Source organism: Rhinatrema bivittatum, chromosome 1 (genome assembly GCF_901001135.1).
Source record: "Rhinatrema bivittatum chromosome 1, aRhiBiv1.1, whole genome shotgun sequence".
NCBI lineage: Eukaryota > Metazoa > Chordata > Amphibia > Gymnophiona > Rhinatrematidae > Rhinatrema > Rhinatrema bivittatum.
The window spans coordinates 207,967,219-207,992,184 of NC_042615.1; the positions used below are offsets into that span (position 1 = coordinate 207,967,219).

At 43.0% G+C, this 24,966-nt stretch overlaps 1 protein-coding gene across 2 annotated transcripts in view; it reads left to right on the forward strand.

The window, feature by feature from the left end:
* STK32B (serine/threonine kinase 32B) overlaps positions 1-24,966 on the forward strand; it is a 537,210-nt gene that overhangs the window by 127,162 nt on the left and 385,082 nt on the right. The window lies entirely within an intron of this gene.

Consider the following 24,966-nt stretch of genomic DNA (forward strand, 5'->3'; position numbering starts at 1 on the left):
GCGTGGCCTTCTCTTGGCCCCACCCAAGAATGCCAGTTCCCCACCCACACCACACCCCTTTATTGTTCCAAGTGGGGTATTCACATATCGGGAGATGCATACACATATAGGTGACTTTTAAAATTGGGTGGAAAAGCACATGTCCTACATGCACAGACATCTCCTGATTTTGGCACGTGCCCGACTTTTAAAATTCACCTTAAAGGAGGTAATTTTAAAAGGAGTTACACATGTAAATGTAACATACAGTTGTAGCAATTTTAAAAAGACATTTACATGCATACGGGCGGATTTTAAAAGCCCTGCTCGCGTAAATCCGCCCGGATTTGCGCGAGCAGGGCCCTCGCGCGCCTGCGCACCTATTTTGCATAGGCCGCCGGCGCGCGCAGAGCCCCGGGACGTGCGTAAGTCCCGGGGTTTTTTGGGGGGCGTGTCGGGGGCGGGGCCGAACGACGAGGCATTTTGGGGGCGGGATGTGGCGTTTTGGGGGCGGGCCCGGGGGGGCGTGGTTTTGGCCCAGGGTGTTCTGGGGGTGTGGCCACGCCCTCCGGAAATGCCCCCGGGTCGGGTCTCGGCGCGCCAGGAGCCCGCTGGCGCGCGTGGATTTACGTCTCCCTCCGGGAGGCGTAAATCCATGGATAAAGGTAGGGGGGGGATTTAGATAGGGCCGGGGGGGGGGGGGTGGGTTAGGTAGGTGAAGGGAGGGGAAGGTGAGGGGAGGGCGAAAGAAAGTTCCCTCCGAGGCCGCTCTGATTTCGGAGTGGCCTCGGAGGGAACGGAGGCAGGCTGTGCGGCTCGGCGCACGCCGGCTGCCCAAAATCGGCAGCCTTGCGTGCGCCGATCCAGGATTTTATAAGATACGCGCGGCTACGCCTGGTGCGCCTGGTGCGCCTGGTGCGCCAACAAAAGTACGCGAACGCACTTTTTTTTTAAATCTACCCCATAATGTGCACTTACATGTATATAACTTATGGACAATTCTATAGCATATATTGTAGCAATTTTCAAAAACCCACTTACATGGGTAAAGGGCATTTACACATGTAAACCCTGATTTTAAGCATGTAAATGCTTTTTAAAATCAGGCCCAAATAGTGCATATTCGCACAAGTGCTATTTTATAACCCTCAAACATACATGTGCAAGTAATGGTTTGCGAATATATTTGCTAACATAAGAACATACAACTTGCCATACTGGGTCAGACCAAAGGTCCATCAAGCCTAGTATCCTGTTTGCAACAGTGGCCAAGCCAGGTTATAAGTACCTGGCAGGATCCCAATGGGTAGATAGATTCCAAGCTGCTTATCCCTAGAATAAGCAGTGGATTTCCTCCAGGAATTTGTCCAAACTTATTTTAAACACAGCTACACTGATAGCTTTTACTACATCCTCTGGCAATGAATTCCAGAACTTAATTATGTGTTGAGTAAAAAAAATATATTTTCTCTTATTAGTTTTAAATGTATTGTGTGTCCCCCTGGTCTTTGAACTTTTTGAAAGAGAAAACAACTGATTAACGTCTACTCGTCCATTCCACTCATTATTTTATAGACCTCTATCATATCTTCCCTCAGCCATCTCTTTTCCAAGCTGAAGAGTCCTAACCTCTTTAGCCTTTCTTCATAGGGAAATTGTTCCATCCTCTTTATCATTTTGGTTGCCATTCTCTGTACCTTTTCTAATTCTGCTATATATGTCTTTTGAGAGCTAATGACCAGAACTGCACACCAAATTCAAGACGAAATTGCACCATGGAGCGATACAGAGGCATGATGATATTCTGTGATTTATTCTCCATTCCTTTCCTAATATAACTAGCATTCTATTCGCTTTTCTGGCAGCTGCTGTACACTGAGCAGAATATTTCAACTATTTTCAACAATGACACCTAGATCCTTTTCCTGAGTGGTGACTCCTAATATAGAAGATATATATATATATATATATATATATATATATATATATAGCCGCAATTCTATTTATATTTGTTTTTTTGACGACTTGTTTTAATGTAACGCCTTAGCCGCGATTGTTCTGTTACAATGGAAACCGGTATGATTTGATATTTTTTTCAAGAATGTCGGTATATAAAAATTCTAAATAAATAAATAAATAAATAAATAAATAAATAAATAACCTTGCATTGTGTATCCATAATTTGGGTTAATCTTCCCTCAGTGCATCACTTTGCATTTGTCCACATTAAATTTAATTTGCCATTTGCATGCCCAGTTTCCCAGTTTTGCAATGTCTTCTTACAATTTCTCATAATCGTTTTGCAATTTAACAACTTTGAATAGTTTTGTGATATTAGCAAATTTAGGGGGTCATTTTTCAAAATGCGGTAAGGTGTTTTCGCATGCGTTAAGGGCTTATCGCATGCGAAAAGCCCCGTTTTTGCATGCGATAGGCCCTTAACGCATGCGAAAACGTGTTTACCGCATGCGATCGCACCATATCGTATGGTGCGATGCAAATTCTAAAAGTAGGAGGAGTTAGGGGCGGAGAGTGGCTGGGCTAGCCTGTCTGCGAAGAGCTATCGCACAGCCATAACGCAGATTTTAACTACACCTCTTTCAAATGCGTTAGGCTGTGCGATAGCAGCCGTGACCATGCGCTGAGGTTTCATTGCCATTTGTGATGTGTCCCGTAAAGCTTATTTCAGATGATTTGAAGGCTCCAGAGCCCGGAGAGAGAGAGAGGGCAATGTTCTCTCAACCTAGCTTGATGGACTCTCTACCTGGGTAACATCAAGCTAGGTTGAGAGAACATTGCCCAAATCTCATCTTGGAGTGAGTTTCCTCACTCCAAAGGCCAGCTAATCTTCACAAGAGACCACTGTTCTGTTTGTAGGTGTCACGTAGCATGTCAAAGTGGCCCCTAACCCCCTACACACTTATCTAATCCCCACCTCGAGTTACTAGGTGGGCCTACCCTAGGAATACAAATACCTGCCTATGGGCCATGATATTATGGCCAGGTGTTCTCTCTCTCTCTCTCTCTCTCTCTCTCTCTCTCTCTCTCTCTCTCTCTCTACTCCACACCTTGGGAAATCTCTTTTAACCAGTTGGTAACACTAGCTCAACTTTATCCACATGTTTATGTTCGCTCTCAAAAACATACAGCAAATTTGCTAGGCAAGATTCCCCTTGGCTAAATCCATGTTGGCTTTTGTCCCATTAAACTATGCTTATCTACATATTCAGAAATTTTGCTCTTTATGATAGTTTCTACCATTTTGCCTGGCACAGATGTCAGACTCACTGATTTGCTGTTTCCTTTGATCCCTTTTTAAAAATTGGCATTACATTGGCAACCCTTCAATCTTCAAGTACCATAGATGATGTTACTGATACTTTACAAATTTCCAATAGCAGGTCTGCAATTTCATTTCTCAGTTCTTTCAGCACATTGGGATGTACATCATCTGCTCCAGGTGGGCTAGGTATTGACCAGGGGTATTACAGGGTAGGTCCAACATTTACGCAAATAAAGTGCTATTTTAAAATCTGCGAATGTGAACCACATATGGATCTTACCTACTCATGTTTACACCTGCTAATTAACTGATATAAGTCAGAATTAAAATCTATAAAGTCAAATACTGACTAGGGATATGTAAGGAAAAAAAATCATTTTTGTTTTTGTTTTGTTTTCAGGAGGTTTTTTTTCCCATGAATATTTGATTCATGGAATGTTTGATTCATTTCATTGATGTGACAAAAAGAACCAAATATTTAAAAAAAAACAAATAAACCCCAAAATGGACCCCCCCCCCCTAAAAAAAAACAAACAGGGCCAAACAGGGCCTCCCATCCACCTGGAAAAATGCCTGGGCCAGGATCCCCCTGGCCCCCACTTACCTGATCTGGTGGGGATCCACTGGTGAGTCCTAGGCCCAGGCCAAAACCTTGGCCTTGCGTAGGCTAAAGATGAAGTAGGTCACAGTGACCTTGGCCTTCGCAAGACTAAGGCTTTGGCCGAGGCTGAGCCCAACACCTCAGCCACAGCATAGCCCAGGCCGAAGCCTCAGCTTTGCATGGGCCAGGCCTCAGCATCTTGTCTATGTCTAGGTGGAGGTCCCAGTCTCCGGGTCAGGTCAAGTCATCAGGACTGGGTCCCTGCTCCGGCGAAGTCTGAGGCCTGGGCATTGAAATCTGGCCTCCAGTATGGGCCCTGGCATCAGGCCTGGATCTGGGCTGATGCTCCGGCATCAGGACCCAGTCTCTGGACCAGACCCCAGCTTCAGGTCTGAGCCCAGGCCCTGGCCTAGGCTGAGGCCCAGGTGTTAGGAATTGGCCTCCGGGTCAGGTCGTGGGCTCAGGTCTGGTTCTTGGTCAAGGCCTCGGCATCAGAACCTGGCCATAGGATGGGCCTTCGCATCAGCCTGTGTCTGGGCAATGGCCTAGGCCAAGTCCCAGATGTCAGGACCCTGCTTTCTTCAGATACCCAATGGATCAGGTAAGAATTTTATTTTTTATTTTTGGAGGTCTCAACCAAGGCCCCAGTGTCAGCCTGGGCCTTTGCCAAGATCCCAGCATTATGCTCAGGCCTAGCGCATGGATCCTATTTTGACCTATGCCCTAGGTTATGCCCTGGCTTTGGGCCTAGGCCGAGGCCGAGGCCGAAGTACTGACTTTGTGCTCGGGCATAGGCTGTGGTCTCTGCTCTGAGCCTCAGCCTATGCTGTAGGCAAGGCCCCAGGTTCAGGCCTAGGCCTAGACCTGATGCATTAGTTTAAAATGAATGGAACAAATTAGGTTAATTTGTTGTTTTTTTTTTTTGGGGGGGGCACCCAATTCAGTTTAGGATGCCTGTAACGAAATGAAGTGGCCTTATTCATTGTGTTTTGTACTTTCATTTTAAATGAAGGTACATCCCTAATACTGACTGGTGAGGGTTCAGGCTGAAGAGCCAGGGAGGTCTTGTTGACCTAGAGATAGTTTGGACAATTGGTGGACTAATTGGTAAAACTGGTAACTTCCTTCACACAGGCATGTTATAAAATTTGATATTTGACGTGTAAAATCCAACAAGTGCTAAGGAAAATACTTGAGTTAAATTTCTTCATGTAAATAATTAAAATTATTAGCACAAATACACGCACATAGTAGATGTTCGCCGCTGATTCAGATAATCTTTGATTATCTGACTATATGGCGGCAATGCTACATAGCCAGATAAGTCTTAAAAAGTACTACTTAGCTGGATAAGTCGCCACAGCACCACTTAGCCGTATATTTGTCGCCACTTAGCCAGATAAGTCAAAACTTATGCGGCTATGTTTAAAATATTTGATATGCAAACAAGGTAGATTTATCTGTATATTATATTGTGTGTGAGCATTTACACATGTAATATAAAATACGTATGATGTATGCACAAGGTCATATAGCTATGTATATGGGCACTCTCGTTAGTGTTTTAAAGTTATCCTCATAGTCTTTCCACAATGGCCTTATCTTCCCTAACTGCCTTTTAAACCACTTGATCAGTTAATGGTACAGTTAACTCCCTCATAGATTTCCTGATTTGGATATATTTTGAAACATTTTTAATTATGAGTTGTTGTCTCTATGGCCAGGTTTTTTTCAAATGCTCTTTTAGCCTGCCTTATCAATGTTTTATATCTAACTTGCCAATGCTTATGTTTGTTCCTATTTTCTTCAAATAGATCCTATTTCCAGTTTTTGAAAGAAGTTCTTTTGGCTAAAATAGACTTTTTTACATCTCCATCATCCATGCCAGCAGTTATTTGGCTTTCCTACCAGTTTTTTAATGTGTAGAATACATGTGGACTGGGCTTCCAAAATAGTATTTTTAAACAATGACCATGCCTGATGTAAACTCTTAACCGTTGTAGCTGCACCTTTCAATTTTTTTCATTTTATCAAAGTCTCCCTTTTGAAAGTTTAATCCTAGAGCTCTAAATTTACTTAATGTCCTCCTTCCAGTCATGAAGTCAAATTTAATGGCACTATAATCACTGTTGCTGAGTCGCTCTACCACAATTATTTCATGCACCAAATTTTGTGTTCCTCTAAGAATTAGGTCTAAAATTGCTCCCCCGTCACCATTTCCCAACTGCTCCATGATACAGTCATTTATTTTATCTAGAAAGTTTACCTCTCTATGATGTCATGATGTTACATTTACCCAGTGAATTTTGGGGTAATTGAAATTTCCCATTATTATTATGCTGCCAAATTTGTTAGCTTCTCCACTCTCTGTTAGCATTTCATTGTCCGTCTGTTCATTTTGGCCAGGTGGTTGGTACAATACCCCCACTGCTATACTCTTGCCATCACACATGGAATTTCTACCCATAAAGATTCTAATGTGCATTTAGGGGTAGATTTTAAGACATGCGCACACGTCCATGTTCGCACACTAGCCGGCATGTACACATGGACATGCGATTTTACAACATGCATATTCAGGTGCACGCATGTTATAAAATCGGGGGCCAGCACACACAAGGGAGTGCACAATTCTGCACCTTGTGCATGCCGAGCCCGCGCCAAGCTGCACTGCCTTCCCCCGTTCCCTACCCCCACCCCACCTTCCCTTCCCTTTCCCTACCTCCCCATGTGGAGGCCTGTGGCCATGCCCCCACCCTGCCCCGGACTGCCCCACCCACCCCCTCCCTGCCCCTTTTTGCAAGCCCCGGGACTTACACGCGTCTCGGGGCTTTATGCGCATCTCCGGGCCTTTTGAAAATAGGCCGGGCTCGCGTAACCCCCCCTATACGCATAAGGCTTTTAAAATCTGGCCCTTAGTCTCCTATGGAATCTATATCCTGTTATATTCTAGGCCATTTCTAACATAAAGTGCTACTTCTGCCACCAAGTTGAACCTCCCTATTATTGTGATATAATTTGTACCATGGCATAGCACTATCCCATTGATTATCCTTCTTCCACCAGGTCCCTGAGATGCCAATTAAGTTTACCTCTTCGTTCAGTGCTATACATTCTAACTCTCCACCTTACTTTTTAGACTTCTGGCAGGCTTTTCCCCCATTCTGAGTCCTTAGGAAAAATATCTAGGAAATGAGCCCATTAATTTGAGTGCTTTTGCTTCAGCTTGCAAATTCATAAGTCAAATTTCATTGACACATGCATACTATTTTTAATTCATTATTGGAATCTTTGTAATTGAGATACCTTTAAAATGACCAACAAGAAAGATTTTGTATTATATGAGGTTCAAAATCTCACAATCCTTTTCTTCAGGTGTGATTGTTGAACTGGAAAAGATTTTATGCCTAGAGAATGTTGCAGATTGCAAATTCTTACAATAGATTTCATCTGGAGGTATCCATAACAAATTGAATTAGAACCAATTAGAGATAATTAATAAAATCCTAATGACTGAAGATGTTAAAATACTTGTCAAGAGGATGTTAAATAACACTTTATCAGAACTAAGAGCAGGTGATGTTAAAGGCTCCTACAGTGATTAGGGATGAGTGCTTTTATTTAGCATGCAATAAAATATTTAAAGGTGAATTTTAAAAGCCTGGCACATGCATCAGTTATAGGATGCATGAATAAGTCATGCTCATGCATGCCAAGTGGATTTTAAAAGCCAACCAGATGTGCATGTAAATGCTGGAGCACACACATCTCGGAAATTTTCAAAAAGGGGCAAGGTATGGGTGTGGTTTGGGCACTGCATGGGCATTTTGGGGCTTGAAATTGAGATGTGCACATAAATATTTACATGTTCTGGCGTGCTCTGATGCCTCCTTCCATGTAACTTTACTTCTGCTACAGATGTCGTGTAAGTTATAAAATAAAGATAAATAGGCAGATTGTCAGGGATTTAAGGGTTGGGGATATTTGGAGTGAGTGAAGTCTATTAAACCAGGGGTTTTTGGAAGTCCTCTCTGTTAACCGAGTGAACTGGGGATGAACTGGTAAAACTGGAAATGGCATTGGCACGCGCCCCTTTTAAAATACTCTGATTTGCGAGGTAGAAGCGGCATTTGCTTGCACCCACTTAAAATTTGGAGCACATGTGTGCCCAGCAAGGTTGCTTTTTAACATGTGCATATACACGTGCAAGTTATAAAATAGCTGCACCCCTGAGTGTGGGCCGACAAATATTTGCGTATAGGTGTTCACGCGCCGGTTTGAAAACTGACCTTTTAGTGTACATCAAATGGTTTCCTGTGCAGTATAATGGTTCGAGTGCATGCTAAATGAAACAAACCTTCAACAAATAACCCGCCACCAAAAAAAAAAAAGGAAACATTTTTCCCTTCATGCCCCTAACAGGCATTCATGCATGCAATTCATGAATCAAGCCCTTATTTTTGAGGTGGTAGAGTCAGGCCTTTGGAGGCAGGGAGGATGATTGTTGCTACTGAGGCAGCCCCTGTGGCAGCCCCTGCTGGCCAACGAGTGGAGCTAAAGGTATGCCTCAGAGGAGGTACCTCCTTAGCCCTCAAGCCAATAACATTTCTAGAGATGCCAGGGTATGCCATCCACAGAGGGCAATAAAAGAGGAAAAGAAAAAGACATGGAACTGTTCTGTTGGTACAGACTACAGTTGCAAGAACAGTATATATCCTCTCGAGAGCAGAAAAGAAAATGTAAAATATTTCTGGAGTATTCAGAATTAAATTATTTGTCTCTTTCACAAAGACTTTGTTTTGTAGGTAACCAAAATAGACTGTGAAGAATATTGAAAGGAGGGTGCCGATTGGCTTGTTCCCCCTGCTTACTTTTACATATACCTGAATGAGGACCCCCAGGATTCATCAAGAATTGATCGTGTAGAAAGAATGTTCAAAATATATGTACATTTATTTATTTATTTAACAGCTTTTTTTTTATACCGACATTAAAATACACATCATATCGGTTTACATATTAACAAAAAGGAGGAAATTACATTAAACGGGGGGGGGGGGGGGGTGACAGGATAACTGATAGAATAATAAGTAGAAAAAAGGAAGGAAGTGAACTTAACAGAAAGGAACCAGCAACTAGTGAAAAATTAAATATAGGAGGCAAGATTGCAAGTCTCCAGAATTGTTACAATTCTGCTATGCTTCTTGCAGCAACATGTTTCTGCTTTGTTTATTTAATCTTGCTCTGCAAGATTTTGAAAATTGGCCCCTGTATAAATAAAACCCCTTAATGAATAATTGTAGTGATTTTTTGGCATAAACTAGCTTTAGCAGTATGCAGGCCCATTAAAGAGTTCTTTACATTTTTGTTGCAAGTATGTTTCTTTCACCTTTGTACAATCTTTCAGAATTTTTCTTTTTGTTTCTTTGTATGTAGCAATGTTGTTCTCATCAGTTAACAGTTTTAAACATTTTTGTTATTGACACTTAAGGCCGGATTTAAAAAACCCCCATGTGCATAAATCGTGGAGTTTACGCGCTTGGCCGGGCCTTACGCACGCTGGGCCAATTTCAAACGGGCCTGGCCATGCGCGTAAACCCTGGGACATGTGTAAGTGCCGGGGCCTTAAAAGGAGGTGGACCGGGGGATGGGGCGGAGTAGTCCGGGGGGGGGGGGGGGGCAGGGCAGGGCGGGACTAGAGGCACCAGGTTGTTGCTGTGCTGGGGGATTGCGCGCTGGCAGGGTGCTGGTGCATGCAACTTGCTCCTGTGGACTGGGAGGGAACTGGGGAAGGCCATGATGTGTCGGGCGATAATTTGCTTAATTATATCCCCCCTTGCGCCCGCCGACCTGGAATTTTATAACATGCACGCGCCAGCACACTCATGTTATAAAATCATGCATCCATGTGTGTGTGCCGGGTAGCGCATACACATGGACGCGTGCGCGTATTTTTTTAAAATCTAACCCTTAGTATTTTAGTGGCTCTTCATGCTTGCTTCTTTTTCAGTTTACTTTTCCACATATTGATTCTGGTTTTTCCGCTATGCAATTGATTTAGGCAGTTCTCAAGATCATGTAGTTTGAAACTATTTTTTTTTTAATTTTATCTTTATTAGCTTTTCCAAAATATAACAAAGTAAAAACTTTGTAATGATAATTGAGAGTCATAAAAAGAAAAAAAAAATTTACAATCAGTGAAAATCACTCTCAGGAGAACAAAACTCTCATCCTTCATAAGGGCACATTTGAGAGGGGCAGATAAGCTGAAGAGAAAAATTAGAAATATTTAAATGTGGAAATTACACATGAGATACTCCAAAATAATTACGATGACCCAAGTATAATACTAATTGTTAGGAGAGACAATCACTCTGGCATTCAAGAAATCCTGTAATTGTTCTGGACCAGTGAATATATAGGTATTTTCTCTAAACTCGATTATACACTTACATGGATATCGTAACATAAATCTTGCTCCTAATTTATAAACTTCAGAACGCATATTCAAAAAAGCTTTCCAACGCAATTGAATAGGCCTAGTTAGGTCAGGGTAAATACGAACCCTGTTCCCTAAAAAGGTAACTTCTAAATTTTTAAAATTATGTCTCATCAATAGACTTAAATCTTGTTTGGAGAAAAAAGAAACAAGTAAAACAGATCTATCTATTCTATATCAGAACTCTCCAAATATTCAGATAAGTTAGAAATATTCCCTCTTTCACTAGATGAATTAACTTGCGGTAGTCTTTGTCTCTGAGAAAGAAAAACTATCTTCTTTACTGCGGGAATTAACTCACAAGGAATTTTTAGAACATCAGACAAACATTTCTTAAAAGTGATAAAAGGAAGTTCACCAAGAATTCTAGGAAAGTTCAAGAAACATAGATTAAGATGTTTCAATAAATTCTCCAATGATTCTAATCTTCTTGAAGAATATGTACAGTCATGGATAACTGCCACATTAGAGGCTTGTAAGGTTTTGAGGTCTTGAAGGACTCAAGAGTTACCACTGCTGGTTTTATAATCTCAATAAGGGGGCCGACGGTGCCATTGACGGTCGGCCCCTGTGACATAGAGAGGGTAAAGGTAGCGCCGACGCCATTTTGAATACTGGCAATACGGCCCGCGTGCAGGAGGTCGCTCCTGGACCCCCGCTGGACTTTTGGCAAGTCTTGTGGGGGTCATGAGGCCCCCCCAAGCTGGACAAAAGTCCCTGGGGGTCCAGCGGGGGTCCGGGAGCGATTTCCTGCACTCGTGACGTTGGATGCCAGAAATCAAAATGGCGCCAATAGCCTTGCCCTTACTATGTCACAGGGGCTACCGGTGCCATTGGTCAGCCCCTGTCACATGGTAGGAGCACAAGATGGCGCCGATGGCCAAGTGACAGGGGCTGACCAATGGCACCAGTAGCCCCTGTGACATAGGTCAAAGGCTATCGGCACCATTTTGAAACTGATACCGAGGGTGTGTGAGTGCAGGGTATGGTTCCCGGACCCCCCGCTGGACCACCAGGGAATTTTGGTAAGTCTTGGGGGGTCAGGAGGGTGGGGGGGTTGTTTAAATTGGCGGCCGAGCAATTTGGCGAAAATTCGTTGTATTCGTGGGGAATCGTGATACATTTCTCTTTCCCCACGAATACAATGAATAGTGCAACATACGTTGTGGATCGCCAATACGGCAAAAACGAATGCACACCCCTAATGCCAACCACTCTAGGCTTATAGCCGAAAAATGCCTTACGTATCTGCTGGGTTCCTCTCAGGACATCAAGAAAAAGAGAAATAGATCGACCACAAAAAGTCTTATCCTTAAGATGGAATAAAAGACTTAAGGTACAGTCTTTATCTTTCTCACAGGCATGTGTAACTACTAAAGTAGCCCTTTCCATTCCTTCAAAGCTAGAATGTTCTAAAAATCTGGAAAAGGTCAAACTGATGAGATGATAAATTTGTTTGAGATGCAGGAGAAGGAATGGCATGAGAAGGTAAATAGAACAATTTAATGATAGATGGGATAGCATCTTTAGAAACTTTTAAAACTCCCCAGTAAAATTTTTTTTTAACAATCCCGTTGGGGATAGTAGGGAACATTTAAGAAAGCTGAGAAAACTAAGATTACAGTTCCTCATCTCATTGCACATGTTATCTATCCTACAGTACAACAATTGATTATCCTTAATAAGAGAGAGATGGTGCGCCTGTAGCAAATCACATTTCCCTTGAAGCTCTCTTAATCTTCAATTCACTACTTTAGGTATCTGAAAATGCTCCTCAACTTTCACAGAAAGATACCCCCAAGTTCCCAAAATTGCAACAATTTTGGGAGAAACAGTTTTCCCTGAGTTTACTGTCACTCTCCACAAAGAATCTAAGGTGACTACTGCAGGTTTAGTACTCGTGGAATTAACCACGGGAGCCTCTGTAGCTTCACCAGTAGGGGTAGATTAAAACTCCCACCACTGATGGGAGCTCCCCACCTAGTATGGGAGAGGGCAGAGCAGGATAAGCTCTTTCCGCCCTGGACACAGTTCCCCTGAAGTTAGAGGAAATTGCCTGTGGTGAAATAGGATCAGTAGGGCTTAAGTGAGATCGAAGAATCACTGGGAACGGGGGCAGAAACCCTAAGTTCCTCTTGACCCTGAATTAGCTGGAACATGAAGGAGTTCAATGTTGTCTGGGCAAAAGAGAGAGGAGCTGACGATACAGAGCAGGAGCAAGCGAGCAGAACCTTTTCACTTCTTTCCCATCTCGACTGTTGGAATTCCAGACAAAAACTGCAAAGCTCCGAAATCAGCAGCAAGGGGCACGCGCCTTTGCCATGTGGCTTGGGCGAACTGGCTGTGGCATGCCACAGGCACTGGCCTCTTATGGGTCCCAGCAGCCCTCCGATGTCACTGGGGGGCAGGAACAGCAGCAGGAGCTTCCGGGCGGTGCAGCGATGTCGGGGCTTCAGGCAGCACTCCCCATCCCCTTGATACCTTTTTAATCCCAGCTGGGAGAAAGGGATGGTCCACCCTGCTCCCTGCGCCTTGACAGCTTCTTCAAGCATTTATTAATCTGTATCCACTTACCCAAATGTTTGATTAGCTATCTTTATACTAATTTTGTTTTTGATGGGCTAGCACAATACTTTAATTCTGTCCTCTATGCAGGTGATACATGTCAGCTGAACTGGGTGGCTGCCAGTTTCCTTTTGTAATTATTATATTGACATTGCCCTGGGTTTCTGGAGGGAGGAAATGAGAGGATAGGCTGAACACGTAGTACCACAGCAATATTGCAGGGTCTGGGAATTCTGGGAGCCATCATTCAGAGCAGACTAAGAAGATTTTCAAAATCTTTATCAGCAGCATATTCTCCAAAAGAAAATTGAGGAAATCCTTCTATTTCAGTAAAAAAAACAACCCAGTATCTTGGTCTTGCAACTATGGAAGGGAGATGAGAAAGAATTAACCAGACCTTCTCTTTTATGTGTGCAAAATTAAATGGTCATTCAAGCAAACACACTATTAATTCTCAACCTACTGTATAATGATCATTTAATTTCCACCTGCAAACAATCAAATGGATAACATTAACTCATTTAAGAACATTATGGGCCTTTGCTTTATTTAGATTTAAATTCTGTGATTGTGCCACACTTAAATCATTAAATTTGCTAATTGTAAAGGTATTATTTTTCTTTTACTTCAAAGGGAGCTGATTACAACTCGCTAAAATTGTTCCTTAAGCAAGAGGAAGCAGGAAATTCTTCTGTCATGACAATTATTGTCTAATATTTCTTCCCGCTACCGTTTCATTTAACAAAAATTAGTATTTAAAAAAAAAAAATTGGTTCTGGTGAGCTGTTAATAGCTTTTTTTTTTTCATATCCATTTGCAATCATTGAGTTACTACAGAAGTCCAGGCTAGTCGCAAACATTGCATAAAATTCAAACAATGCAGTAGCCCCTGTTGCCATCACAATTTATTTATCTATTTATCCCTTTTATATACCATTGTTCCAAAAGTAGATCGTAATGGTTTACAAATATAGGGGGTCATTTACTGTTGCGTTCGTGCCTGTTCTTGCCCTCACTCCACCCTCTCTACCTTAGAGGCAACTCCCTTCGGGTCTGACAGACAGATGCTGCCGAGGCTTCTTGTTATGCTTAGGCTTGTGAACCCTTGGGCCGACGGGAGGATGGTATACCTTGCGGAAGATCCGTAGGTTCTCTCGTTGGGTGGCGAGGCAGAGCAGAAGACGGGACCAGCTGACCCTCGGCACTGGAAACTGAAGTGACTGCGGAGGCAGATGAAGAGATGAGAAGAGGACCTGTGTCTTCACCACTGGAAGTCTGCGATCCCCCCAGGAGGAGCCCGTAGGGACCCAGACTGCTAGGACTTAGGCGGACCTTTGAGAGGTCAAGGTATCGGTGCAAGGGCTGACTGGAGCTTTGCCCTGGAAGCCTGTAGGGACCCAGACCGCTGGGACTTAGGCGGGCCCTTGGAGATGGTAGTCCAGAAGAAGTCCAAGGTCAAGTAACAGAGGGTCGTCGCTTACCAGTCCGAAGTCACGCACCGAGGGATCACCACTTGCCAGTCCGAAGTCACACACCAGAGAATAACCATCAGCCAATCCGAAGTCAGGAACCAGGAACACCAAGACGAAACAGGAACAAGGATCCGAAGCCCAAGGAACTCACCGAAGCAAGCAGACTAGACAACGCTGGAGAACGTTGCCAAGCCAGGGAATGGTCAGAGGAAGTCTCCTTTTATACTTCCTCTGGCCCGGTGGATTGGGATCAGCTGTAGGCAATTAAAGGGACGAGGTCCCTTTAATTCTGGTGAGGAGGCGTGGCCTCGCGCCTAAGATGGCGGTGGCCATCTTGGATCATGGGCCGCAGAGGAGAGCTGCTGGCTGCCGCGAGGGAGGAGCATGGATGGCTCCTGACCCGACGGCTAGCCCGGAGGCCCGCGCCAATGCACAGGGGCACCAGGCCCAGACGTAGGGCAGTCTGTCCCGACACTGCCGCCGATGGCCCAGCACGGAGGTCAGGTAGAGGGCCGTGCCCGTGGATGGCCGCAGGCGCTGAACACAACACTTCTCCTCGCAGTACTTCCTGGAATCCCCAGGCTGTCCTGACGCTGCGGATCCGCCATGTTCCTGATGACGTAAGGGCACATGCTCCAGAGTTTGTACCGGCAAGGGCACGAATCTTGGGGGCGTCCCCCCCTCCCCCGTAGTGACGTCATCTACTTCCACCTTAAAAGGTCTTTGCTTGATACTTCAAATTGAGTTAGCAAGGGGAATTCTTTCTCCACTGCTCTGCCTCCACCACCTTACCCAGGGGTACCCACTCCTCGGGGGCCATGCTCTCTCTTCTTGATTTTAGATTGTTAAGATGGGATCCGGTACTCGCTCCACGAGGGCCTACGTCCCTGAATGCTCAGAAGACTCCTTACTACCTGGAAGCGATTGCAGACATGAACACAGTGAGTTCTATTACAGATAGGAACCGGTATTCGCTCCACAAGAGCCTATGATCCTAATCTCCGAAGACTCCCTTCTGTCTAAGATGATATCAGAGGTACGGAGATCATGAGACATTATTGTAGATTGCAGATAGGAACCGGTACTCGCTCCACGAGGGCCCATGTTCCTAAATCCCTTCTCAACTCTCTTCTATATTAGAAGTTATTATATACCTTTATCTGGTGCATTACTATTATAGATTGCAGAGAGGAACCGGTACTCGCTCCATGAGGGCCTATGTTCCTAAAACTCATTCCAGACTAGTTCTCATTCCAGACTGCATTTAAGAACCAACACTCGCCTACGGCTCCTGTTCCTGAATATACAGAAGACTCTCTTGCATAGATACAGATATCTACAATTGTGAGTGTATCATCTACTACTGGTTATGTGTCCAGCATACCCTGTCTACTCACTACCTATAGTCTCTCTCTATATCTCAGCAACCCAGAGACCGCAATTCCAGTATCGAAGGGACTTCAGCCCTGCCGGGCACATCAGCTCACTACTGCCACCTCTGGTGGTTCTACTTCCTGTCTAATAAAGAACTATCTGTGTTTGTCTCCATACTCCAGCCTAGCCGGTGGTCCCTCTCAGGATATCCTCCTGGGGGTGCTGCCATCGGCCCAGGGATTCACTATTTACCTCAAGTGTGATCCCGTACACTACTAGAGTGGTATTATACGACTGCCACTCTGTGGGAAGCCAATCCACCACAGATCATTAACTCCGCCTATGGAGTATTACAATTGTTAGCTCTTCCCCTTGGCAGGATGATCCATAACAGATTGCTAACTCTCTGGCAGACTTATAGCAGATTGCCACTCCTAGCAGCAGGGATTGTTAACTCCTCCCTCTCCAGGAGGAGATCCATAACAGACTGCTAACTCCTCCCCCTACAGGAGGAGTTCGATATCAGATTGCTATCTCCGAGCAGCAGAATTATAACAGATAGCCAACTCCTCCCCTCTGGAGGAGCAGATCTACATCAGATTGCTAACCCCTCTCCTCTGGGGAGCAGATCTACAACATTTACCAAGCAAATCACACGCGATAAGGGACGTTTTGCACTTGAAAAGTCCCTTATTGCGTGTGATACCAAGATGGGGGCGGAGTCGGGGTGGCATCAGCTTTGGAAGAGGAGGAGTCGGGGAGGCACCGGAACTGATGGCGCGAAGACTGTGCCAACAGCGAAAGGTAAGCACCTTTATCACTGTCAGTTTCGCGCCGAATAACTAAACCTTTTATGGTGTAGTTATTTGGCGCGACGCCGGCATCGATCGCACCATGGAGGTATGATCGCTGCTGGCTATTGCAGGACAGCCCCCCATTTCGCCCCACCACCCCCCGTTACCGCAGGATTCACTATGCCTTGCGGCATTAGTAAATCCAGCCCATAGTATTGATTTACATTTTAGAAAGATAAATTTCAAACTGCATTAATATAAAAGTATGAAAAGGATATAAGAATAAGAGTGTTATTAATTACTACAACAATGGAGGATAATTCCAAGAGATTATTTAAACAGAAGGTTTAAGAAAGTATACATTTCAAAGAAAATTAAGAGTGAGATCAGTCTTTTTACTAAGTATATCTGAATAATTTCAGGTGAGTTTACAGGCTTTTTTGAAGAGCCATGTTTTTAGATCTTGTCTGAATTTCTTTTTTTTTCAGTCGTTAGTCTTAGTGAATTAGGTAGGGAGTTCCAAAGTTTGGGACCAGCAATAGAAAACAAATTATCTCTGATTTGGGTAGGATGAGCAATATAGTTAAAGAGAACATCTAATAGTCTTCATGACTGGTCAGCCTTTCAAGTAATTTGTCCATAACTGGATAAGAAGATCACTGAAATTATATTGCACTGTTTACTTAAACTGCTCATCTCACAGCATCATATTATTCTTAAAGTTTAAGTATTCTTTTACAGGTAAATGGCTCTGTAGTTTCTGCTATCTTCAGTTTCTGAAACAACAAATTAAAATGTACAGCAGCAAGACTGCACAATAATAAAAAGGAATATTAGAAGACCAGCTTGCCTATTACAGCAAGGTATCCAATCTGTTTAAAGAAAAGCCTTAGAAAAATATAGAAACATCGAAATGATGGCAGAAAAGAACCAATAGTCCATCCAGTCTGCCCAGCAAGCTTATGGTAGTTTCTGCCACACCATACAAGTCACCCCCCATAACTTATCAGTTTCACAAACTGTCAAAATTAGAGTCCTTGTTGGTTGCTGTTTGAGTCCAGAGAGCAATTTTGGAGTTACATCAAGAGTTACAGGCTTATTGGTTAAGGATAGTAACCACCACATCAGCAAGTTACTTCTATGCTTATTTGATTTCCCAAACTGCAAAATTCAATGTCCTTCTTGGTTGCTGTCTGAATCTAATTCCCCTTTTCTACTTATCCCCCTGCCATTGAAGTAGAGAGTAATGATGGAGTTGTATCAACAGTATAAAGGCTTATTGGTTAAGTGTAGTAACCACCACACCAGCAAGCAATTTACCCCCTTGCACTCATTTCTTCATCGAAATGGGATGCCACAAAGAAGTCTTTTTCAATCCTTTATTGGTGGAGACGTTATTGGTGGGCAGTTTTTAACATCTCCACCAATAAAGGATTGAAAAAGACTTCTTTGTGGCATCCCATTTCGTTGTTTCCCTTCGGTTGTACTGGATCGCCTACCTTGTTGCTTTTTTGGGTCCACTCATTCCTTCATCTTCATTCTCTAGCATTTAGGGATCCACAGTGTTTATCCCATGCCCCTTTGAAATCTTTTGCTGTTTTTGTCTTCACCACCTCCTCCAGAAGGGCAATCCAGGTATCCTCCACCCTCTCCTTGAAGAAATATTTCCTGACATTGGTTCTGAGTTGTCCTCCCTGGAGTTTCATTTCGTGACCCCCTAGTTCTACTGATTTCTTTCCAACTGAAAAGGTTTGTTGTTGATTGTGCATCATTAAAACCTTTCAGGTGTCTGAAGATCTGTATCATATCTCCTCTGCACCTTATTTCATCCAGGGTATACATATTTAAGTCCTTCAACCCCTCTCATAAGTCATTTGATGGAGATGCCTCACCATTTTGATTGCCCTTCTCTGGACCGCCTCCATCCTGCCTCTGTCCCTTTTGAGATATGGTCTCCAGAACTGAACACAGTACTCCAGGTGAGGCCTCACCAAGGACCTGTACAAGGGGATTATTACCTCCTTTTTCTTACTAGTTATTCCTCTCTCTGTGGAGCCCAGCATTCTTCTGGCTTTAGCTATCACCTTGACACATTGTTTCACCATCTTCAGGTTGCTAGATGCTATTCAGATTGCTAGATACTATCACCCCAAGGTCCCTCTCTTATTCTGTACACAACAGCACTTTACCCCTCATCACATACAGTTCTTTGGATTAGTTCAGTTTGTATAGCTGTGTTTAAAAAAGGATTGGCTAAGCTCTTGGAGGAGAAATCCATTACCTGCTATTAATTAAGTTGACTTAGAAAATAGCCACCGCTATTACTAGCAACGGTAACTTTAAATAGACTTAGTTTTTGGGTACTTATGGCCTGGATTGGCCACTGTTGGAAACAGGATGCTGGGCTTGATGGACCCTTGGTCTGATCCAGTAAGGCATGTTCTTATGTCCTTATTACTGCACCCCAGATGTATGACTCTGCACTTCTTGGTATTGAATCCCAGCTGCCATAATTTCGAACACTGTTCAAGCTTCCTTAAATCGCGTCTCATTCTCTCTACTCCTTCTGGCATGTCCACTCTGTTGCAGATCTTACTATCATCCGCAAATAGACTAACTTTACCTGCTATCTCTTCCGCAATGTCGCTCACAAAGGTATTGAACAGGTCCCAACACCAATCCTTGTGGTACTCCGCTTAACACTGCTTTTTCTTCAGAGTAGTTTCCATTTACCATCACATGCTGTCTTTTGTCTTCCAATCAGTTTGTAATCCATGCCACCACCTTGACACTCACTCCCAAGTTTCTCATTTTATTCACAAGCCTCCTATGCAGGACCATATCAAAAGCTTTGCTGAAATCCAAGTAGATCGAGCGCTTTTCCTTGACCCAAATCTTTAGTCACCCAATCAAAAAAATCAATCAGATTTGTTTGACAGGACCTTCCCCTAGTGAATGCATGTTGCCTCACATCTAGCAATCCTCCTGACTGCAAATAGTTTGCTATCCTTTCCTTCAGTAGAGTCTCCATTAATTTTCCCACCACCAAGGTGAGGCTAACTGGCCTATAGTTTCTAGCTTCCTCTCTGCTACTGCTCTTGTGGAGCTGGACCACCACCACTCTTCTCCAGTCACGCGGCACCATTCCCATTTCCAGGGATAGATCATGCAGCGGACCTGCCAGCATATCTCTGAACTCCCTCAGTATCCTGGGATGAACCTCATCCAGCCCCATGAACTAGTCCACTTTCAGTTTTCCAGGCTCATTCCATACATTCTCTTCTTGATTTCCTTCTTCGTCTCCCTCAGTTTCATCAGATATTCTTTCCTGTGTTCCTCATTTTGGGATCCTTTATATTTCTTGAATGCTTGTTTTTTTGCTTTTAGTTTATCAGCTACATCCTTTGAGAACCAGATTGGTTTCTTATTTCTCTTACTTTTGTTTACTTTTCTAACATATAGATTTGTTGCCTTTGTAAATTGCTCCTTTTAGTTTGGCCCACTGTTATTCCACCTCTCCCATTTTTCCCCAGCCTTCTTGTTCTACCTCCAGGTACATCCCCATTTCGACAAAGTCTGTATTTTTGAAATTCAAAGCCTGGATCTTCGTGTGACTTATCTGCATCCTATTAGCGATATCAAACCCAGACATTAGAGATATTATCCCCATTAGTGAGCACTAAGTCGAGTATCACATCTTCCCTCATGGGCTTCATTACCATTTGTTTGAACTGAGCCCCTTGCAGGGCATCCACTAACTAAACAGTTGCTGGAAGTAAGGCTTTTGTCTTTAGCTCAGCCCCAATAAAATCTGTCCCCTCTTAAAAACCAAGTCAATCCATAATCCACAGATCCTACATCCAGAACAAAACATATTGCGATACTGCAATATTTATTAAGAAGCCCCATGCTTTACTGCCCAAAGTTTGACATTAATAATATGGCAACTTTTCTGCCGGTGAGTCCCATTCTCCTCTACCCTTGTGGGGGTTAGGGGTGGAGAGAGGGTGGGCAGGCTATGGAAATGCAGACAAAGCAGGCGAGGTCAGTATAAGTGACTCTCTCCCCTCACCTCTAGCCCCAAAATGAGAAGCAAGCTGCAGCATTTCTTGCTGCATACTCACAAGAATGGAGTCCCCTGGGTCATGATAACTTTACTTCATCCTCTGCCATGAAAGGCACCTTATCCTATTGGCATCTAGGACTTCAATTTTCACAGCTTGCTGCCTGAGCATGTTTCTTCTTTGACCAGCAAGTTGGAACTCCACCAGGGTAGGTCAGAGGGTGACAGTTACCCAGGTGGCCAATGATATATGCATCCCCTCTCTCCTATTGCCCTGTGCAGTCCTTTTTGGACCTAGCATCACTGATGAAAAGCTTCAAGGGCAGTATGAGTGGAAGAGATAAGCTGGCAGTGCTGGACAGGGACTTGCCAGAAATGACTTGAGGAGTGGCATCAAAAAGGTATACGGAGCAGGGCTGAGCCACTGGCAATAAGGGCCATGGCAAATGCAGCTTCAGCTTCTGCATATGATTTGCAAATCCAGTTGTTTACCAAATGAGCATGCTGTTTTCTTAGCTAATGTGTTCATCTTTCACCTCTGGCAGTTTAGCTGTGTGAGGCTTCCTTTGATTCTCTCTGGGCTGATCATTGATGTTTTTAGCCTGGTGTCACTGTCAGTATGCTGGCAATGGCAAGAACAAGGTCTGGCGCCAGTAATGTCACCTTATCTGTAGAAGCGGGACACCTTAATGTAAGCTGAGCAGTGAGCTATGACAGATTGTAGGGATGCAGTGGGGATGAGAAAAGCTGAAAGTGTACCTTAAGAGGCACATTGGAGACAGCCTGAGCAAAGAAGAGAACTAAATCTGCTTTGTGCAGCCAGGCTTTCCAATGTCATCTCAGGGACATGTGCAGCCCCCCAGCTACATGCAAACTTGAACTAAACAAATATAAGTTGGTAGCAGCAGACATAAGTAAAGGTCCAGACCACTGCAGTGGCAGGTAATGTGATGTTTTCCTGATTCTTTTTATGGGGCACAGTTTTACACATGTTCACACAGTTAAATATCATAGGCAAATATTTGGGGGGTGAAACTAAGCTATGCCTCCAGCAGGTGTAGTTAATGTGTTTTTGGGATAAAGTTAGCAATTTTGCATAAACTTTATCACAAAATATTGCTCATGAGCATGTAACAGTGGCTTCACACTCTTACCAAATATTTTCTATCTGCTGAGAGATTTTTGCATTTTTAGATCCCTGGTTTTGGATTGGTCAGGGCTCCCCTCTATAAACTGGGTTGAGCCTGCTCAAAGTGTGATTGGATGCAGCTTTTGGTTGGTGGTAGATTCTGTTATGGGAGAGAATTGGAGTTGTTTTCTGGTGAATCCCTGTAGGCCCCACACCCTGCAACAGAGGGATTATTCAAGCACAGAAGACCTGCTAGAGTCTTCACAGACCTAGAGGCTTTGGTCTTGTGGAAGTAGAGGATTTGAGAAGAATATCTGGCCTTTTTTCCAACCAGCACCCAGCTCAAAAGAGCAAAACCCCTTGCCTGAAAGGACTAGATTATAGTTCCTAGCTCAGTGCCCAGTCAAACAGAGTCACCAGGGCAGGATACTGCATTGCCCTCCACCCAGTCAAAGTGGGGTGTGTGGTGTCCCAGGAATAAGAATGGTTGTGAGAAGTTTTTTTTGTTTCCTTGAGGAAATACTGTAGGTATTTTTTCCACCACCATCTCCCTGCCTAGTGTTGGAGAAGTGAGTTTTCTTTCTTATCACTGGGAAGGGATTTTGGACTTTGGACACTGATTCAGAAGCTGAACATGGACAGAGAGACTGTAGCATTTGGAGTTATCATTCTTCTTGTTATAATGATGATTTTTGCCATTCTTGCCTAGATTCTATTATTTAAGTTACAATAATATTTTGTTTGAACACCATCCCAGTCTCTGACTGCTTTCTTGAAACCCAAGAACCACCCTGTTGAAAACTATTGACATCTACAATCATGAGTACTGTGGAAGAGTAGCTGTGAGGAGAAAGAGACTGTACCAGGAGCCCACCCCCAAGAGCCTAGGGCCCCAAAGGCTTGCCCTCTTCCTCGTCAGTTGGACCCCAACTACCCAGGTGCTAACTACTGTAATGAAGTTGGGAGAAGAATAAAAGGTCCAGGACAGTGAGTGTGGCCCTGGGACTGTGTGACCCCTACCTTAAGGACCTCAGACCAAGAGGGGTTTACAGACGTGAATAGCATAGTATGTAAATGGCTCCATAGAATGAGAAAAATATTTTGCATTATTCCTGCAGAGCTTTCTGTGGGTTAATGCATTGGTCCTTCATTGAGACATAAGCTTTTGAGGACCAAATTTCACTTCATCAGATCTGATGAACTCATGTCCTGAGCTTATCCCTCAATAAATCTGTTAGTCTATAAGTCTTCTGTGTCTTTTTCTAACCAGCAATTAATATAACTACCTTTCTGGAAATGTTGTCAGAATATAATCAGTTATCACAGTACCACATTACCATTTATTGAAAACATAAAACATAAAACTAGAAAACAGAGTAGATGTTTATATTTCCTATAATATATTGAAGATTATATCAAAGGATTCCCAATAATGAAGTCCTCTCAAAAGCTTTTAATGGAAATGCAGAGACATTTGTGGAATACTATTTTATGATGACAAACCAAACTTTTAAATATTTACAAGTGTAAGCTGGTGGGAAAAGGCCCTTGATAGGAAAATGTTGCTGACAGTGCACATTCTTCTCCCTCTAGAGAATCAGGCAGCACTGGAGGCAGGGCCAGGACAGACCAGGAAAAACAAGCTTGGGGAGTTCATTTTCAGATCCCCATGTCTGCTTTTCACTAATGCAACTTGCATACTTTTTATCTGCGTAGTATGTAAGTTAAATACTCCCTGTGGCATGGGCCTGCTGGCAGATTTTTAATGCAAAACTCTGTGGGGGTTTCCCTTTGAAAACTGGTTTGCAGGCTCATGGATATGAAATGCTTGTGGACCCGTAAACTGCCACCTGACACTGAAAATTGCCTTTCCTTTCATATATTCTTGCAAAAACAGCTACTGTAGTGCAAAAACAAAATATTTTTTTTCAGAATTCTGAGAAATGCCATTAAATTAACAGGACAGTTTCTAATATAAATATTGAATTGAAAAAAAAAACAACCCACAGCTTCAAGGGTTAGTAGTTTAAGATATCTTTCATTGAACCAACTTAATAATAATACAATTTGTGATAGTACATGAGCATACAGCACTACACGAGTCCTTTATTCTGATGTGACTGCATGCCTGAAGGAAGTATATTAACTATAGTGGAACATAAGTCATTTTAAATACATAAATAAAACTATTATGGTAGACTGAATGAAAGGTTCTTGACTACTTCAAGCAATGATAGGAAAACATTGGTCCTAAATTATCAAAATCTTTTCCCATTAAGAAGAGGAAAAATATTTTACAATTCAGGCTTATTGTGTTTTTTATTTATTAACAATGTGATAAAGTAGTGTGATAGTCGTGTTATTCCACTTCAAGGCCTGGAATTAAAGGTTAACAAACAAAAACATAATATAGACAATGCTTTTTTATTGGACTAACAATATAGTTCTTGACTAGCTTTTGGGAGTTGAGCCTTCGTTAGGTGTGAACATAATGAGCAGAAGAAGACATTACCAGAAAATATAAGTGAATCAGAAACAAAATTAGATTAAGAAGCAGTCCGTACTGCTCATAAGACACTGTTCTTCAAATATTTCTTTCAGTGGTATAAAAAGAAGGAAGCTTATGATTATTGCTTTCCTTCACAATTTTAATTTATTTCTATTTCTGTTCTCAGTGATTCTTTGTGGCTATTACATTTTCACTTCCTACTGTGGTGATAAATGCATATCTGAATGCCTTATTTATTTCCTTTAAATTATGGTGTATTACAGTTTGGATAACACAGTAGGATTTTCAAATTATAAACATGTAAAATCCCAGCAGTCCTTAAGCTGGCCATCAAGAAGCAATGTTAAAAAAACAAAACAAAACAAAAAACTATGCCTCTGTTCAGCTTTCTTTGCTTTTAAAATTATAACCGCTACAAACTGAGGAACAGATATGCAAGTCAGATTTTATATGTAAAGCTCACCAGGCTTCACCATAGAGTAAAATGTGGAAACTTCCAGCATTAGGAAGTCCCAGCTGTGTGGAGTTATTTTGTGAGTGTTGGTTAGGATCCATCCTCAGCAGGGTGGGTCATTGGTCCAAATTCTGTAAAGGTGGCTCAGTGAGCCATTCGGGGCAGTTTGTAAACAAAAGGGAGCTTAGGAGAGGCAGTGCTCTGCTCTCCCTGCTCCAGGAGGGGGAAAGGATGCATTGCTTGC